This window comes from Typopeltis vanoorti, chromosome 4 (assembly GCF_054136105.1).
Source record: "Typopeltis vanoorti isolate ZY-2024b chromosome 4, IOZ_Tvanoo_1.0, whole genome shotgun sequence".
Lineage (NCBI taxonomy): Eukaryota > Metazoa > Arthropoda > Arachnida > Uropygi > Thelyphonidae > Typopeltis > Typopeltis vanoorti.
Window position 1 is genome coordinate 92,066,866 of NC_143552.1, and position 13,116 is coordinate 92,079,981.

General features: G+C 37.0%; 1 protein-coding gene across 1 annotated transcript in view; it reads left to right on the forward strand.

Moving 5' to 3' along the window:
• The window catches only part of LOC150107495 (uncharacterized), a 1,121,546-nt gene that overhangs the window by 709,652 nt on the left and 398,778 nt on the right, over positions 1-13,116 (forward strand). The gene's annotated exons all lie outside the window — the stretch shown is intronic.

A 13,116-nucleotide genomic window follows, 5' to 3' on the forward strand; every position in this document is an offset into this window, starting at 1 on the left:
TAAATGTTACATAGGAATATTTTTTATTATTATTATTCAAATAGCTAATTTTGAATAATGAAGCAGTTTTCTTCTATATAAATATGTAATGTTAATCAAGGTGCTCCACCACTTTCCTACTTCTATATGAAAATACAACTTCTACTACTCTCTGCAACTCCAGCTTCCACAGATGATACCTAAGTAATGGTCACTAATAAACTGATGTTAAAAAAAAAAAAAAGGAACAAAATCCAAAAGGAAAAAAAAAGTGCTAAAAATTTAAAGATGGAGAAGCTAGTGGATTATCAAATGAAGACTTCTCGGACTAAGCAGAATTTATGGACTTTGAGGAAAAGCATTTCAAGTTGAAAAGAGAAAGCTGAAACAGTCCATTAAAAAAATTTAAAGTATACTGATGGATAGCTCTCTTAATATAAATACCATCCGTATGGAAAAAATAAAAAATAGCCAGCTTCCAAATCAAGTGTAATAGCAATGAAATTGAAATAATGGGAAGCAACTGCAAAAAGAAAAAAAATATATAGGAAGCAGGGTACACAATTGCTTCTTCACAAATTGAAGACCTTATTGGATTCATTCAAAATCTAAAGTTAAAGACGTACCAGCTACACTGCACTAATCATATCATCTTCCTTCTGTGTTGCCACTTTAAATTTTTTGCGTGAGGATTCTGTATTCCAGTTAAACAAAAAACTATATGGAAACTAATGCTGTGTCCTAATATCAGATTGCTTTTTTTTATCTTTTATATCTGCAGATGTATGTCTCTTGCAGTCAACATACAGTTGTAGATATAAAGATATAAGATCCATGACAGACAGATATATCTACTTCTGTCTTTTGGAACTTTGACAGGCCTAAGCTTGGGTAAGATTCTTATTCTTGCCCACTCATCAGTTCTTTCTGTAATATAAAAAAAAGGAAGAAGTGGAGGCATGAATCTTGACAATACACTGGAAATATTTAGATTGTGTGATCAAGTTTATGAATGCATATGATTCTTTCCATAGGACTGAATAATGGTAGCAATATTTCCATGAACTGCATCCAGAGCTGTATGATGCTTCAATGATTTTCAATACAGTTCCATGCAGGGACTAAAACTGTATTGAAAGTTCCATATTAGACAAAATAATAAGTGAACCCCAGAAGTGGAAAAGTAGGATACAGTTAAAAGTAGGTGTTGACAATGCTTAAGTAGCAGACATATGGAGGTTTTATAACCCTGATCACAAAGCTTACACCTATATAAATCAAGCTATTGGTTTTCCAAGCTTCATCAAATTTATATTTTCTCTTCTCTCATATGCAGAGTAATTCAGATTAAATATTTTGATGTCAGATCATAATCCAGTTCCCCTTAAATTCCACTTCATGGAATGAGTAGAGATCAGTTCATGTCCAAGGTGACTTCCACCAGATTTCCCATTGAGCTTTTCAGCAAAACTGGGATATGTAGTTGAAATTCAAAGCATCAGCAAAAGATAATATGATTGAATTGGGGAAGGAGCATGCTTTCCTCAACAGAAAAAAGCTAAAAGACCTGTATCAAGAGATAAGCTTGTTCATAGCAAAGTAACACAAAATGCAGAAACAAGCAGAAGAAAGGAATTTTAAAATAAGAATGCAACAGCACTTAGCATGTGTCCTTCAGCTTCATTCTTCATCAGACAGTTCACCCAATTCCATGAAGAAAAGGACTATCTAAATCTGTCTTGATTGAAATGCAAAACATCCTCAACTCCCTTCAGAAACACTATGAACGTCATATGGCAAGACAGCTTAGACAACCTAAAATCATTTGTGGATAAAATCAACTCAATACATAGCAAGATAAAATTCACTCTGGAAGTAGAAAACAACAACCAACTGCATTTTTTAGATATCTTGATAAAAAAACAACCTAACAGTGTCAAATTATCCATTTACAGAAAGCCCACAGATACTTGAAGATATCTTCATTAAACTTCAACCCATCACAAGACACACAAACTGAGTATTATCCACATGTTGAAACATAGAGCCAAAAAGTTTATATCAGAAGAGGATACACAGAATGAACTCTCACTAATAGCCAACACATTATCACAAAATGGATATCCTCAAAACATCATCAAAAAATATCTATACAATGACAACCCCAGACAAGAAGAATCCCACTGTCAGCACATTTCTACTGTAGTGATACCTTTCATCAAGTCAATTTCTTATCAAATAGCAAGAATACTAAGAGCCCACAACATCAGAGTGGTCTTCAAACCAACCACCAACATCAGACAAGTTTTAGGATCTCCAAAAGATAAAGTTCCGTTCTACAAATATCCAGGAGTATATTACATTCCCTGCTCCTGTGGTCTTGCCTACATCGGACAAACTTCACGAAGTTTAGAAATTAGACAAAAAGAACATGTTGGTGATTTAAACCACAACAGAAGCATCTCTTCCAGCTTAGCACATCATTTCTGCACGTCTAACCACACGATAGATTGGCAAAAACAGCTCCATGCCATATCTTGATGACGACTACAGGCATCGTGTATTTAAGGAAGCCACAATAGTATTAATAACCGGTGGAAACCTCAACAGAAATCAGGGTGTAATTCTAAACAGTTCATGGAAAAACTTGATCCTCTCTCTCAATCAATCTGAACTACAGCTAGCCATTAATCACATTACAAGTCTACAACAAACACGCATGCGTGATAATGAATAAGAACAATAAGTCATCTCTGTCACGCAAAACGTGTAACCATAGCTACTAGTTTGGTTTACAACGTTTTTTATGTTCCTTTTAATTTGCATTTACTAACTTTCATATCTCCGTAATGCCTTGAAAAAGCCAGACAGTTTGCTGGCGAAACTGGTAGGTTTTAATAAATGTTTTATTGTAAACTGGTCTGTATTAATAAAATTGTATTTCTGTTATAAAACGCCCAAAAATGTATAATTTAAATGTTCACTATTTGCTGGATTTCCAGGTCATACTGGAATTATTTGACTTGATTTAGCTGCTAGATCAGCTCATACTTTCCAGCATACTGTTCAACCATCCCACATACAGGCTACAAACAAATGGCTTATCAAATGGCAGTTATCGTGGAAACAGTGACAAATAAATTGCATGAGACTATGCCTGAAATAAGCATTTTCAGTTTAGCAATATAGAAACAGAAGAGAGGAAATTATTCTTCCTAGGCTCCACACAAATCACAGTCATTTTACACATTCTTATTTACTGAGGGAGGGGGGGGGATGACCCACCTATGTGCAAGAAATGTGAAACATAGTCTGACTGTTTGGTATATAGGGGAGCAATATCCTGGAAGAGGAAAGTCACTAGTGGTGTGCCTCAATTGCTGTTCAATCTGTATACTAATGATATTGGCAAAGATTTGGATGGGGATATTAGTGGTTTACAGATGATGCAAAGCTGGGATAAATTATGAAGAGTAGAAAGATGTTGTGGCCTTATAAGAAGACTTGAATAGATTGAGTGAATGGGTAGGAGTGGGGATGCCATTTGAATGTTACCAAATGTAAGGTTTTAAATTTTGGGAAACAAAGATGGGATGTAGAATTTATGCTTGGTGGGGATATATTGTTGAAGGTGGAGGAAATAAGATATCTATGGGAGATGGTGAATAAGGATCTAAAATTTAGAGAACACATTTCCAAAATTGTGAGGACAACACAACAAATTCTGGGAAGGATGTGGAGGACACTGACTTGTAGAAGTAAAGAGATTCTTGTTCCATTTTTTAAGGCTTTGATTAGGCTGCACATGGACTACTGTGCACAGATTTGGTCATCTGGTTTTCAAAAGAATGAACAAATGTTGGAAAGGGTCCAGAGGCAACTGACTAAGGTAGTTTCTGCTCTCTGGAATGTCTAATATGAGGAAAGGTTGAGAAGATGCAATCTACAGTCTAGTGGATAGGAGGAAAAGGGGGGGTAATATGATGGAGACCTATTAGTTAGTAAGGGGTTATTATAGAATCAGTGTTGAAGAGGTTTTACAGAAAAAGGTGAGAGATCAGGAGAGAACAGTAGGTCATCCCTGGAAGCTGTATAAAGCAAAATGTGAACAAGGGAGTGAGAGGCAGGTTTTTTGCATGCAGAGTTGTGAATGCCTTGCCTGAGAGTGTGGTGTCTGCAGAGAATTTGAGTGTGTTTAAGGCATGGTATGATGAACTGTGTGTATGACAAAAGGACCTCCTAGATGAGTCTCTGACTCTGTGGGGTCTTAGGTAATAATAATAATAATAATAATATTCCCAGGGAATGTCTGCACTTCATGTGAGGGATGAATGAATTTTTTTCTGGCCAAGATATATATACTATCAGGTAGATGTTATTAGACTTGAACAAACTGCACACCGTTTTTAACTGTTTACAAAGAATTAATTCATATAAGCACATTTGATTAAAAATTCTATTTATATCTAGGTACTGCATTGCTGAACTTAGTTCTTTGTACATATACATTAATTGCTGATTTATCTCTTTATGACTGTTTATGTTTCTTTTGTATTGCTTGTAACCTTTGATATCCTTATGCCAATAAACCATAAATCCACGAACCAACTATCAAACTCCAAGGTCACTTTCAGATAGCTCATCATTTAAGCATCTTTTCAAACCTTTTTGTGCACTGCTAATATCCTTTGCATTTAGCAACTGATACATGGAACTAAGGATGGTATTCTCCTGGGTGTTTGGATGGTTATTATAAGATCATTATATGTTCTGTGATTCTCAACACATCTAGCCACCGGGTTCTTTGCAATGAAGGCAACTCCCCTTCTTCTAACAATGTCATTTCTGTAAAAGTAGACTGTAAATTTGTCAGATTGAAACTGACCATTTCCTGTTGTTATGTCGTGACATTTCTTTATTTTATACTTTATTGTGCTCGCCTACTTATATCACTTATTTAAATTATCACTGTGTAGTGTTATCACTTTAACTATATAATTCTATGATCTATACACACGCAAATATCAGAACATTGTACTCTCTCATCTACAGTAAAATCTATCCACATAATTGGCCGTTTCTTAGAATGATTAAGTATATTAAATAATTGACAAAGGGTAGACTTCTGAATAGAGTCCGATCCTCAGCAATAACAGTCTGGAGTCATCTCTTAATCAGGTTCTGGCAATGTTTATTTGATCAAGCTGCACCAGCCAGATCCCTAGGTTAGAAATTCCTCTTAACCAAGGAGTAACCTTCAGAAAATATATTAGTTGTTCTTTATCTCAATTTTATCTATCTCTCTTAAAATACTTTAGTTTGCAGTTATGGTTTCTGTCATATAATTCTTTCCCGCTCAGATTCAGATATTAGCAAGCGGTGCATTGGATTCATTCAAGGCACAAAACAGGTTAAGATATTCAAGATACATTTATTAAATTCCTAAGATCACACATTTACAAGAATATACTCAATTGGAATGGAGGTATCCTAAGTTATAAAGTTAAACATAGCAACTGTAATTCAAAAAACATATCCAATCATAGGTTAATTTCACAGCACAAAGTTTTGTTTGCATCTTCTAAATATCCTTACTAGTCTACACATACTCTCAAGACAATCGCAGTGGTAACTTTATAGATCATTACTCATAACAATTCAAACTACAATTCATTCAATTAATTACTTGAGAAATAGCTCTAAGACTTAAAACACTGCTATCCAATATTCGCTAAAGTCCTTTTCCTACAAGTATAGAGTTCTGAAACATAACATCTCTTTTCTTCTATATTACAATATTCATCTCTTTCTTAACAAAGAATTACAAAAGGTTTTAACATTACCATATTTCTGGAAGTATATTCATTCTGTCATCTTATCCTTACTTTGTCCCACGAAATGTCCAGTCTTCTTCTAGATGATTGTCTCACAGGCTAGGCTTGGACTTCATTGTTCTGCCTTTCTTTCCCATTATGGACTAGAAACAGCATGGCTCGAACTGATCCATGTGGACGTATATGGCAGTCAGTTCCTTCAAGCTTGCTCGGAATGGTGCCGATTATCTCCTCGTCGAATCCTTCCGTATTACATCTTGAAACGATGGCAGTGAATAGCTACATGCTATTAATAAGATCCCGAACTCGAACTCTCTCCGACTCCACAAGAAAATCCCTAGTAGACTACAGACCTCAAGAAGAAAAAGCCCCCTCGAAAGGGGGCAAACCCCCTTTTATACCTTCTACCCTCGGCACCGTCTTTTGCGCACGTGTCGTACAGACCTCAAGAAGAAAAAGCCCCCTCGAAAGGGGGCAAACTCCCTTTTATACCTTCTACCCTCGGCACCGTCTTTTGCGCACGTGTCGTATATTCTATTCGTGTCTTCCTGGAGAACTCTGTGCACGTGCTGCATCTTCCTGGAAAACATCGAGCACATGCCGTTCAGCACGTAGACAATTTGCCATAGACTACGCAATTCACCTGAAGTTTTCGTTAGTGGACTTTGAACTTCTGTTACATGCCTTAACATATATCTTGAAACGATGGCAGTGAATAGCTACATGCTATTAATAAGATCCCGAACTCGAACTCTCTCCGACTCCACAAGAAAATCCCTAGTAGACTACAGACCTCGAGAAGAAAAAGCCCCCTCGAAAGGGGGCAAACCCCCTTTTATACCTTCTACCCTCGGCAACGTCTTTTGCGCACGTGTCGTATATTCTATTCGTGTCTTCCTGGAGAACTCTGTGCACGTGCTGCATCTTCCTGGAAAACATCGAGCACATGCCGTTCAGCACGTAGACAATTTGCCATAGACTACGCAATTCACCTGAAGTTTTCGTTAGTGGACTTTGAACTTCTGTTACATGCCTTAACATATATCTTACAAAGAATACTTCTTCCATTATAAATTCTTACAAAATTGACATCATTTACCCTTAAGTAATATTACATAAAATAGTACTAACATATGATTCATTAAACAATTTGTACCTTTACCTATGTACAAGCATTTTCATTGTTGTTTAGCTAAAACTTGTTGAATCCTGAATAAATTATTTCTTTAAGGAAATCTTTTCATTCAAGATCCAACACTGTCCAATGTAATTCACTAATACTCAAGATATCTATGTTTGTTCTGATCATTTCACATTTCAAGTTTCTAATTTTCCAAGGGACATACCCCTGACATTCCATGTTCCAATTTAGTAAAATTTTGCAGCAGAATCTGATGAAATTTGCTCATGATGAAAGAAACAGCACAGGCTGTTTCTTTAATAATGAGCATCAACTGTTGAAATTCCTGTAGGATTTAACCCAACTGCATCATATACTCCCTGACTAATAGGCACAAGCCCTTGCCCTTTTCCCAGTCGCTTATAGCCTACCATCTAGCCTGGAGGATTCATTGTTGGTATCCATATTTCAAGCCCGATGAGTTTTTGCTGTTGTGTTCTGCTGAGATTTTTTTTTACAGGGCAGTTCACCATTGCTTCCCCCAACCCTCCCCCTTTATCTGGGCTTAGGACCAGCATATAGCTGATGAATCAGGCATATGACTGGGTTTTGGTATGACACACAAACGTGTCATACCAAAAGCCAAAGAAAACAAACAAATGACTATCTGACAATGTGATCAAAATAGCTGATCAGCAAAGAGCAGCCAAAACCATGGGAGACAAGGATGAAGTCAAAAAAGCTGCATGCAGCTTTCCAACATGAATCTGGAAGAAGCTAACAGAATGTACTCTAGAAGGAGCTAACAGAAAGGGACATAACCAGAGCCCTGTTTGCTGAAGTGAAGATGATGCGATCCAGTTTCTCTGCATGACAAGCAATAGTCAGGGCCTGCAATGGATTTGAACTGAACTACCAGCCAAAAAATCAAGAATGGGTGGAAAGAATACACAGAAGGATATATGCGAACCCGACTGAACATCAAGAAGACAACAAAAATGATCTTAGGGACAGAGAACCAAATATCTTGGAGGGAGAAGTAGCTTGGACCCTGAAAAAAATGCCAAACAATAAAGCCTCAGGTATTGCTAGGATACCTGCAGAACTAAAAGCAGTGCCAGTCAACATTATCACAGCTTTGTGCCAAGAGATATGATTCACTTGCAAATGGTCTAAGGACTGAGTATGATCAATATTCATCCCATTACCAAAGAAAGGTGATGACACAGATTGCTCCAATTATTGCAAAATAACATTTCTCATGCAAGCAAGACCCTACTGAAGATTATTCAACAGCAGCTATAGCAGGTCATCAATCAGGAGCTACCTAATGTCTAAGCCAGTTTCAGGAAAGAGAGAGAGGCACTAGAGATCACATTGCCAACATCCTGTATATATGTTTCATTGATTACAGCAAAGCTTTTGACTGTGTAGAGCATGATGCATGATAAGCTATGGATGACCCCTGCATGACCTTGAGTCCCATCTCACCTGATCAAGCTCATTAGATTGCTGTATATTGATCAGGATGCAACAGTGCAAACACTTTATGGTGAAATACATTGGTTCAGGATCAGCAAGAGTGCAAGATAGGGATGTGTTTTGTCCCCATTTCTTTTCAACCTCTATGCCAAAGTGATTGTGAGGAAATTAGACATGGAATGATCTGATATTGGAGTGAATATAGGAGGAGGAACTATAAACAACTTGAGATATGCTGTTGATACAACTTTATTGAACAGAGAAGAAGACCTGTTAAATCTAATTTTGAAAATAAAGAAAGAAAATGAAAAATGGGGCTACCCCCTAACAAAGAAAACAAAGATCACAACAATAGCAGCTAGTGGAGAAGTGAAGTTTAAAATCGATGATGAAGAAATTTAATCAGTTCAGGATTTCATCTTCCTTTGTTCAAAAATTGATCGTGATGGCAAATTCACCATCACGGTCAATTTTTAATTAAGCGTAGGATCATTCTGGGGTAGTATTGCAATGATCAGCATGAATAAGATCTGGAAAATCAAAGATGTCTCTAAGTACCAAAAGTAGACTAGTGAGAGCTACAGTCTTTCCCATAATGATGTATAGATGCAAGAGTTGGACAATAAAAAGGACTGACAGAAGAAAAATTGATGCATTTGAAATGTAGTGCTGGCAGAAACTGGTACAAATACCATGGGTAGCCAGAGTGACAAATGGAGACGTGCTGGAGCTCATAAAACCAGCAACATCGCTGGAAGGCTAAAATCACTAGACTATGACTAATTTACTTTGCCCATGTCATGCATGCCAACTCACTAGAGAAGTCTATGATGTTGTGACTGGTCAGTGGAACCAGAAGACAGGAGCCAACAAAGAACACGCTGGCTCAACACCATGTAAGCGGATACCAACATGAACATCAAACATTTGAAAGAAGCAGTGCTTGGCAGGACAGCATGGAGAACACTTGCCTACAAAGTCACCAAGAGTCGGGCACAACTGAATGGTTAAATCATCATCATCAGTTCAGAATGTAACTTGTCGTGATTGGAATAGTTGGCTACATGCCAGGCCTGTGCAGCATGATCACTATCACCAACTAGTGCAAAACATTCACATCCTTACATGAGACACATACTGACTCTATGATCAAACAAACAAACACTCTTTGTCCTCTTGCTTCTTTCACCTGCTGCTTGAGAAAGTTGTCATGCAACTTTCTCAAGCAGCATGTGAAACTTCAACTTAAAACCATAATTTTTCCTGCTGAACTGTACAGACATCATCACAAAACTTAAAGAAAAAATAACTGGACAGTAAACCTATGAAATTTTCTGTTCTATCTAATAAAAAGGAGGTTTCCATCTTAAAATTCTGCTATTTAAGCCATATGGCCTCAAAAATCCCTAAAACATTATTGACCAATTCCACATTTTCATGCCTGCCTGTACTACCTAAAGTTTAATCTCCTACTATTTGGAATAAGTCATTTCAGTGCCAAAATCTGGGTTTGTTTCTGAATACTATTATATTCTATTCCTAATCCTGAGACTGCTGCTACATCATTCTCATATCAAAATTCTATCCATCAATAATGCTGACCTGGTTGGCCAAGTGGTTAGCCTTAGTGTCCACTCTCCAGCCAGAAGTCTGTGGGTTCGAATCTCGCCATGGGCATGGATGTTTATGATTGTCTGTGAAAACACTAGTGGCGTGAAGCAGATGGCATTGGTGTAGATGATGATGATGGTAGTTGCAGTTCACTGTAGTTGGTGGATTGAGTAGTGGAGAGTTGTAGAGTAGGTGCTCTTCCTCGATGAGACTTTGGACTGTTGTAGGTGTCACATAATAATAATAGCAGAAACATGTATATGGAAATATTAAACTACTCCTACCCTGAAATTTCATATCTAAGTAGTAATGGTTACACTCTATTTAACAATTTAATGCATAAAGGATATTCTAGCAGGAGAGACCTTGCTTGGAGAATTTTATGGTTTCCTTCCAATAAATGTCATCAAAAGGAGATACTTTAACAACAGAAATCCAATCTCAGATTGGATTTCTGATGTTCTAAATGTTTTTAAAGAATGTATAATGGAACTGCCATCAATTCTGTTGTTTGCTGTCAATTTTTATGTTTAGAAAGGGTCATCCTAGGGGATATTAAATTTTTGGTGAGCAGACCACCCACATTATGCAATATTCATCGTGGAAGTATAAATTTTTGCCTATTCTTGTTATGAGAGATTTCTGTTTGTTCCATCATCTTAGTTCACTGTGATTTCTATTTAGAAGATTACTGAAGAGCAATCCCAAACAGTAAAGGCTCAGTCAAAGTGATTAACTTAGAAAAGGCAAACCACTTGGATAAACAGATTGCTTCTGAATTTTTATTCTTATTAGTCTTTCAATTATTCACCTGTATAAAACTGGTGAAAAACAAAAAATGATATTCTTCAGTGACATGATGAGCCAAAGGAGTTGAGGGCTTCTCTCTCTCTTGTAATATCTATCTGTCTTTCATTTTTTTATACCTAAAATTATTGGGCTGTCTTGCATCACTATACTACTTTACATCTGTATACTAATCTATAATGAACTTTTCACTTCAATAAAGATTGAAACTGGTCTACCATGTACTTGTGCATGCGCGCGCGCACACACACACACACACACACACACACACACACACACACACACACACACACACACACACACACACACACACACACACAAAGTTTCTTGGAGACTGAGAAGCCTATGGACACAATAAGTTTGTGTTCCTGTATGTAAGACACCAGTTTGTGGTGGTGGGGGACCTTCCATGGTACTCAAGTACCATGGAAGGTCCCCCACCACCATTTTCATTTTCACTCCTTTTCATTTTTCATCTCTCACTATTCTTTTCTTCCTTCTCTGAAGGAAGAAAAGAATAGTGAGAGATGTTCTTTGTTCTCTTCTTTGTTCTTCTTCTCTGAATCTTTTTTTTTTTTTTTTTACTGTCCTGTATCCAGATTACCATCAGTAGAATCCAGCACCCTGCTTCTCTTGTGTTCGCCATATGTTGCAACAGACATCAGCATCAAGGTGCTGGATTCCACTGGGGATTCTGATGATCGTGCACTACTTTGGCCTCTCATTCAACAAGTAAAATTATCAGATTAAGTTAAGGTTAAATAATCCTGGATCTTACTTTGGATGATCCAGGATGATTGGACCAGAATCTACTGGCTAGTGAGCTCACTCACAAGGGTATATAGAAAGTTGTTTCTTACCCAAGTGTAAGAAACAAAGTTTGGTAAAGAAAATATCTTCACTACTTGTCTACTTGCATATAGAGACTGTTTACTTCACATCAGTTGCCTTGGTATCACATAATGCAAAGGCAATTGATGTGAAGTCAACAGCCTTTATATACAAGTAAACTAGTTATAAAGACGTTCCGTGCACAAAATTTGTTTGTTTACACTCTTGGGTAACCATTAAAACAAGGATATAATCTCTTGTCAAGTGTAATATATAAAGGTCATCATGTTGGAGGTTTAATGGAATATTTACAGCATTGGGAAAGGAGGATTAAACGAAGTATATAATTTCTTGGTATCTTTAAATTTTAATACTTTCAGTATTTCATCTCAATCACTGAGACATCTTCAGGGATTATTTCAGGGTTTACTCTTCCTAGACACCTTAGTAGCACATCTTCCTAATGGTAACCTTTCCTTCTCTGTATATAGAAAACCTACTCACACAGGCAGATACATTCACAAACTCTCTCTCACCACCACTTCTCTCAACAATATGGCATTATTAAAACTCTAACTAATAGAGCCCACAAGCTTTTTTCCAGTGGAACCTTCCTTTCAACCAAACTCAACGACATACGAAACACCCTCCCTTCCAATGGCTACAGCGATTACAGAATTAAAAAAATAATCAGTTCTTCTGGCATTTCCCAGCCATCTCATCAGAAAGACTTCAGAAATACCATCACCATACCCTACATCTGTGGCATATCAGAAAAAATAGCCAGGTCCTTAAAAAAAAAAAGTAAAACCTCCACACAGCATTTAAGCCCCGCACTGTAAACTTATATTCGTTCCATCAAAGATCAGCTCCCTCCTCTTTCAGTGCCTAGAGCATATAGACTATCCTGCAAGCTGGAACAGGGTACTCTTTTGAAGAACACAAATCATACATCTGCAATCATGAATATATGGTCAATCTGGCCTTGTAGATCATGTTTTGGATACAACCCACAGAATCTCCTGGAAAATAACCACCATGCTCCTCCATAATAAATTTACTAAAGAAACACTGTTTTTAGAATCTGCTGCCTCAGAAATCAACTGAATTTAAATAAATACAGTTGTATAAATCCCAACATTTGGTAAATATTCATTATTAGAGATCTCACTTTACATCCTAGGCCACCTACAAATATCCAAAGAGGGTGCACCACCTAGATAGGACCTTAGAGTGACCCACATGTTTCACTTAGTATTGTATTGTATTTGAGTATGTTGTTACAAAAGTTATTTGTAATCCCTGAAGATGTTTCAGTGACTGAGACAAAATATTGGAAGCATTAAAATTAGTTTTAATCCTTTCCTAGTGCTGTAAATATTTCATTAAACCTCCAACATGATGGCCTCACAGCACTTAAGCCTAACACATGGAATATATAAAGGTCTATGA